We start from the raw sequence: 6,816 nt of genomic DNA on the forward strand, positions 1-6,816 counted from the left end.
CTGTACCCACACACCAGGATCGTGGGATTAAAATGCAATCAAATCTTGAGGAGCAGCCCCTTCAGATATTCAGCAACCTCACACACTCCATATACATGTGGAACCTCACACACTCCATGTACACGTGGAACATGGATTCATCCTCGCCGTAGGAAATACAGGCAGCCGGCGAGTCCGTGAACCGGATCAAAAGTTTATTACCAACCATGGCTCTGTGCAACACTCTCCGCCCCAGGTCTTCGATGTAAAGCGGGATTACTCCCATGTAGTGAGACCTCCACTGGGGACCGCCCCCGCCGTCAGGCGGTAATATGGACCGCCAAGACGTGTCCGGACGGAAGACAAAGGCGAGGACATGCAGAGTGTGCAGGAGCAACCTGTACAGTACATGTCTCTCCGTATTACGAAACGGCACGCTGAGCATCTAGGAAAGGCGCTCATGTTGAGTAGTGCCGGCTCCCGGGAAATATTCCGGTGCCTGGGCCCGATGAGCAATTCCGGCGGAACGGGGGTAAACCTCGGCCGGAATCGCTCGAAGCACACGCTGTGACAGCTTGAGGACCGCCCCCCTCGCAGCCACAAGGACCCCCACCCCCACCCCGAGGAGCAACGCGCTGCCTGAAGATGACCAAATTCCTGACTTTTAACACTTCGCGGTAAATAATAGGCAGGTCCAGTATGGTGGGTCGGGTGATGCACGCCACCGCGAGCCGCAAAGCCCCCCTTAGGCAATGGCCCTGGCGAAAAATTTACGTGGCCAGAGTATGCCATCTTGGGGGGTGCTCGGTGTATACGTACCTCCGCAGAGTCCTGACAAGGATAGCCGCCACCTGGGTACGCACACATACCAAGGACTGGCCACCCTCCTCTAACGGGGACTCAGGACTGCGGCGGAGACCCAGTGCTTCCTAACACCCCGAATGAAATCCGCTAGCCTCTTTTGTATAGCGGTTACAAAGAGAGAGGGTGGGACAAGAATGGCCAGCCGGTACCATAACATGAGGCCACCAGCTGGTTTATGACCAGCACCCTACCTTGGAAAGAAAGACACGTCTGCCCAGCGTCCCAGCTGGGGGATGACTTTCGTCTCTAGCTCCTGCCAGTTCGCCGGCCAAGCATCCTTACTGGGACTCAGGTAGACCCCCAGGTGGAGGAGGCGCGTGGTGCTCCACGCATCATTTATCATCTCCTGCGGCAGGGGGTCCAGAACACTTCCCCCAGGTGATCCTGGCCGACGATGCAGCCGAGAAACTTGCTGGCATTTACGCATCCACCCCAGGTCAACAGGGTCAGTAAACATAAGAAGTACATCGTCGGCATATGCCTAGAGAACCGCCTCCACCCAAGGTCCTGGTAGAAACAGGCCTGTCAACTGCCTCCGTAGAAGGCACAGGATGGCTCCACACAAACAGGCGTACCCCCCTCCCAAAGTGAATGGGAGCCAACAACGTTGGCTTAACCTTCACGAGACGCTCCGCCGCAGCGTACAAAAGCTGTGCCCGAGTCAGAAAATGCGGACCAAATCCGAACGCTTGCAGCGCCCCGAAGAGGTAATCATGATCCAGCCTGTCAAAAGCCTTCTCTTGGTCGAGGAACAGAAAAGCAGCTGACTGACCAGCGCCCTGGGACAGATGGATCAGGTCACTAACCAAGTGGATGTTATCTTGGATGGACCGGCCAGGGGCTGTATAGGACTGATCCGGGTGGATCAGTTGGGACATCACGGAGCTCTGGCGATTTTCCATTACCCGTGCAATTGTCTGTACAGAGAGAAACCGGGCGCCAATTCTTCAACAGGCAGAGTTCGCCCTTCTTAGGCAGCAGGACAACGACTGCCCTGCGCCACGAGACAGGTATCTCTTCGATCGACAGGCTCTCCCTCAGGACCTACATGTAGTCACCCCCAGGACATCCCAGAAGGTTCCAACAAACTCAACCGTCAGTCCATCCCTGGGGACTTCCCCTTTCCTGAGCTGGTGCAGGGCACCAGTCACCTCCTCCAATGATAAGGGGTCATCAAGCCGTTCAAACACCCCTCTTCTATAGCCGGTAGACCCTCCCACAGTACTCGCTGAGCCTCCCCACTGAAACCATCTGCGGAAAACAGGGTCTCATAAAAGGACCCAAGTAACGCACTAATCCTCCCTGGATCAGTGGCAGAGGAGCCATCATCCGCGAACAGCTCGACGAGCTGTTTGCGGGCACCCCGCCCTTCATGCAGAGAGAAACAGAAAGGTGAAGCTCGGTCCAGATCGTGCAGCATCTGGACTCGCGACCTCATGTAAGCACCGCGTGACCGCTCAAGTTGCAGGTCCCTCAGCGCTACCTTCCTATCGCGATACTCTCCCCACTCATAGGAGTCCTCACCGATTCGACCCAAACGAGACTGGGTCGAGTAACTCCGTTTGCTCACGGCCAGATAGAGCTAACGGCCTGGCACAACTCCCTGCACCTTCAGTCAGAATCACTGGCTGGAAGGTCGGGGCCAACAGGAAGGCTACCCCACTTGAATTTGTGCTGAGGTGGCTCATGTAGACCCCCCCTCCCACTCCAGGAGCCAGGTGAGCTCGTAACTAACAACAGTTTGCGTATCTTGCAGAAAACTCACTGCATACTTCCCCTCTCTGAGGACTGATAGATGGTGAAATCTACGAAGGACGCCCCTTCCGCCATTTATGTTCAGGCTAGCTACTGTGAGCTTCATGTTGAAGACACACAATAGTTTTTGCCTCACAGTCCTCGTGGGAGTGGAGCCGCTCTCTCTTAGGAGCCTCAAAAAGTCCCTAACTGGACGCTTCTTGGGCTCAAGAAGCCCACTAACCTTACTGTTAGGGCTAGGATCAAGCCATTTGATAGCTCGGATAGTTTTAAGCCATTTGATAGGATCAAGCCATTTGATAGTCCGGATAGTTTCCCCCAAGTCCCTCTAACATTCGGTAGCTTTACGAACTTTGCGCTTAATGCGCTGGTGTTGTGTCAGAAACTCTCGAATCTCCCATATACTGTCCACTTGAGACACAGCACTGGAATCCGGGCATTCTGCCGACCCACTGCACCTGAAGCAACATATTCCCTCCCACTACATTCAGGGTCATCGTCTGAGTTGGAGGACTGCCGCTGGCTGCCAGCTCGCGCGACTCACTGCATAAGCTGGCTACATCACACTTCCCTCCTCCGGCATGATCCCACCCCCGGGATCAATATCGAGCGAGGGTTCTGACGCATCTGACAGCGATGAGCCGGCCAGTGAATGGCCAGGCTCCTGCACACTCTCACCATCCCCTACAACTGGGACTGGGAAAGAACAAACAAGTGGCGTCCCTAGGGCACGCGGCCCGGAATCCGATTGAAGGACACGACCGGAAACGGCCCTGTCACCCTCCACACCCAGGAAACCCAGTCCACCAGCATCAGCCAGAGAGTCTCCAGCCTCCACCATCAGGGGACTAACCTGACTACAGACCACTGAAGAAGCCGGTGTTTCTAGAGTCTCCCCTACCTCCCCAGCCGGTGGGGCAGCACACCCCTCAGCCACTCGCGTAGCTCTAATGAGGAGCACAAACTGGGAAATCACCCCTACACTGGAGACTCCCCCTTCGAGTTGTCTCTGCTCGTCCTCAATCTCAGGGGACACAGTTCCAGGGGAGCCAACCCCAACTGAAAATCCCCTGCCCACTTCCGAACCTCCCCAGCTCCTTGCTAAACCCCGCCAGGTGCCCCTTGGAACTCTCTGGAGCCAACAGGCACCCTTTAGATGGGCTCAGGTGTGCGTGTGGGCCCATGCGCCTGTGGGTGACTCGCATTATGATGTTTATTCTTCCTCTTGGCCTTCCTCCCCCTCTGCGTCTGCCATCCCTCCTCCTCGCCCTCCCCCTGCGCCTCGCCGTCAAGCTCCACCGCAGGTACAGGACGTGGGGGACGGGGGGCAGTGCTGCCCTGGACCACCAAGGTGGAGCCGGCAGCCCCAGATGGGCCAGCAGTATCATTCCGGGTCACCGAGGCGGAACTGGCACCCCGGATGGGCCTGCAGTGCTTTCCTGGGCTGCTGCGTAGGGATATCTTGCAGCAGTCGGGCCATTGGGACAATACCTGCGGAAGTGCCCGACCACTTTGCACGCATGACACCGTGCGTACCCCCAACGGCGGCACGGTGGCGCAGCGGCAGAGTTACTGCCTTACAGCGAATGCAGCGCCGGAGACTCGGGTTCGAGCCTGAGTACGGGCGCCGTCTGTGCGGAGTTTGTACGTTCTCCCCGTGACCTGCGTGGGTTTTCTCCGAGATCTTCGATTTCCTCCCATACTCCAAAGACGTACAGGTATGTAGGTTAATTGACTGGGTAAATGTAAAAATTGTCCCTAGTGTGTGTAGGATAGTGTTAATGTGCGGGGATCGCTGGGCGGCGCGGACTCGGTGGGCCGAAGGGCCTGTATCCGAGCTGTATCTCTAAATCTAAAAAATAATCTAAACTCCAATACACGCCTCGACGAAGAATCTCCCCTCTGCGCCCGTCCCGGTTCCTACTTCCATGAACACCCGCCTCTTAAAACGTAAGATCCCTTTAAGACGGGGGTCGTGCCAGGACTGCTCAAGCCTAGTCAGCCTGGAACGCACCTTCGTAATCATTGCCAGGTGTGGGAGAAGGAGCGCATCCCGTATGAAAGTGGGAACGCAGCGCTGGAGAACCGGTCTCATGGCGCACACCCATGGTTCCACCGGTACAAAGGTCCCCCCCCCCGCTGTTAGCCCCTTCTCTAAGGCTAGGGCCACATCCTGCTGTTCCTTTAGGATAAACTGATATTTACCCCCTCCAACCTGGGCGGAGGCAATCTCGTTCCTCTGGAAAAGATTATACATCTCTCAAGAACATTGATAAGGGTCTGAAGAAGGATCTCACCCCCAAAATATCACCCACCCATGTTCTCCAGAGATGTGCCTGACCTGCTGAGTCACTCCAGCACTTTGTGTCCTTTTATGAATATTTGCCCCTTTTATCATTGGTCATTAATCATGTTTCATAGTAAAGTTCTTCCTGATCTTGCTCGTTCTAGGTTCATCTTTCCCCTTTCTCCTTATTTAGCTTTAAATGCCACAACTTGTGTTAATATGAATTTTATAGTAAAGTGCATGTGACCATTTCCAAATATTTTTGTTCGTACTTGCACTTATTACCAGAGCAACAAGTTTCCTAGTTCACAAAGCTAGGAACAGAGTTAAATAATCATTAATTATCTATATATTAAATCCTGTATATATTTACATCTGCTGACTCATGAAAATAGCTGTAGATAGTTTATGGTTCTATCCAACAAACTGGTGAGGAAAATCCGAAATGTAAACAGACTATGCTGGTGTTGTCACTTATGGCACCCTGCTAACTTTTCAATTTAATTTAAGGATGTTTCTGTTAAGAGCTAAACTTTTGGAAATAATTATTTTGCAGCAAAAAAGAGTCATCAGAAGTTTCACAACTTGCATGTTTTAGGACGACAAATGCAGGCCTTGCCATCTTTCCATCCCCGCCACTTAAAAGTGAGAAGGTACAGGACGTGGGGGCCAGGGGGGGGCAGTGCTGCCCTGGGCCGCCAAGGTGGAACCGGCAGCCCCGGGTGCGCCAGTAGTGTCACCCCGGGTCACCGAGGTGGAACTGGCAGCCCCGGGTGGGCCAGCAGTGCTTTCCTGGGCTGCAGCGTTGGGATATCTCGCAGCACCCCGGCCATTGGGACAATCCCTGTGGAAGTGCCCGAACTCTTTGCACGCATGACACCGTGCTTCCCCCCAACTCCAATACACGCGGTATTGGAGCCTCGCATTCTTGACGACAAAGCTTCCCTTCGCGCCCAACCCCAATCCTATTTCCATGGACACCCGCCTCTTAAAAGTATAGCTCCTTGTGAGACAAGTTGCGCCAGGACTGCTTAAGCCTAGTCAGCCTGGACCGCACCTCCCCAATCTTTGCCAGGTGTGGGCGAAGAAGCGCATCCCGGATGAAAGTGGGAACGTTGCGCAGGGAACCCGTCGCACGGTGGACACCCATGGTTCCACCGGTACAATGGTCCCCCCCACTATAAGCCCCTTCTCCAAAGCTGTGGCCACATCCCGCTGACATTTACCCCATCCAACCTCAGCAGAGGCAATCTCGTCCTTCTGGAAAAGATCAAACAGACTCCCCGCTATTTCCTCCTTGGACAACCGGTCCCCGGTTTGGACAGTGATCCCGTACTCGATCTCCCCCAAGTCGACCATAGGGCTCCTCCTCGGTGACTCCGGAGCCGCAGCCCGAGCCGTTGCCATCCTGACAGGGGTACGGTACAACACCAGAGACAACAGCAGTCTATGCTCAAGAACGATCTCAGAGTCAGTCTCAGTCTAAAGAGCAGCAGAAGCAGTTCTCTCCAGTCGAGCAGGGGAACACGCCCACGCCCACGCCCACGCCCACGCTTATCCTCACTGCCGAGAGCAGCTTTTGGGGGCTTTCTGAGGCCTTTCCAGCCCCTCCGGAAACTGCCAGATGGAAAAGTACCTTCTCTTCGTTGAGCCCGAAGGCCTAGTCCGGGCAAAATGGTATGGAAGCTGGATGGTGGAGCTAGAATCGACACGATTGGCAATCCGCCAGCCACTGCCGATCCCACAGCACTGCAGACAAGCGCTGGAATTCCTCACTAAATGGAGAAATCCTTCGACAAAGGAAAGTTTCCGAAGTCCAATGTTCAGTCAAACTTCGAACTCCCACTGCCTCTGTCACTCTTCCTGCGACAAAACCTTCAAATTTAGCTTCAAATCTTTTCAGCCGCCGGAGCAGACAGCACACAGCACAC

The sequence above is a fragment of the Rhinoraja longicauda genome, chromosome 26 (assembly GCF_053455715.1).
Source record: "Rhinoraja longicauda isolate Sanriku21f chromosome 26, sRhiLon1.1, whole genome shotgun sequence".
NCBI lineage: Eukaryota > Metazoa > Chordata > Chondrichthyes > Rajiformes > Arhynchobatidae > Rhinoraja > Rhinoraja longicauda.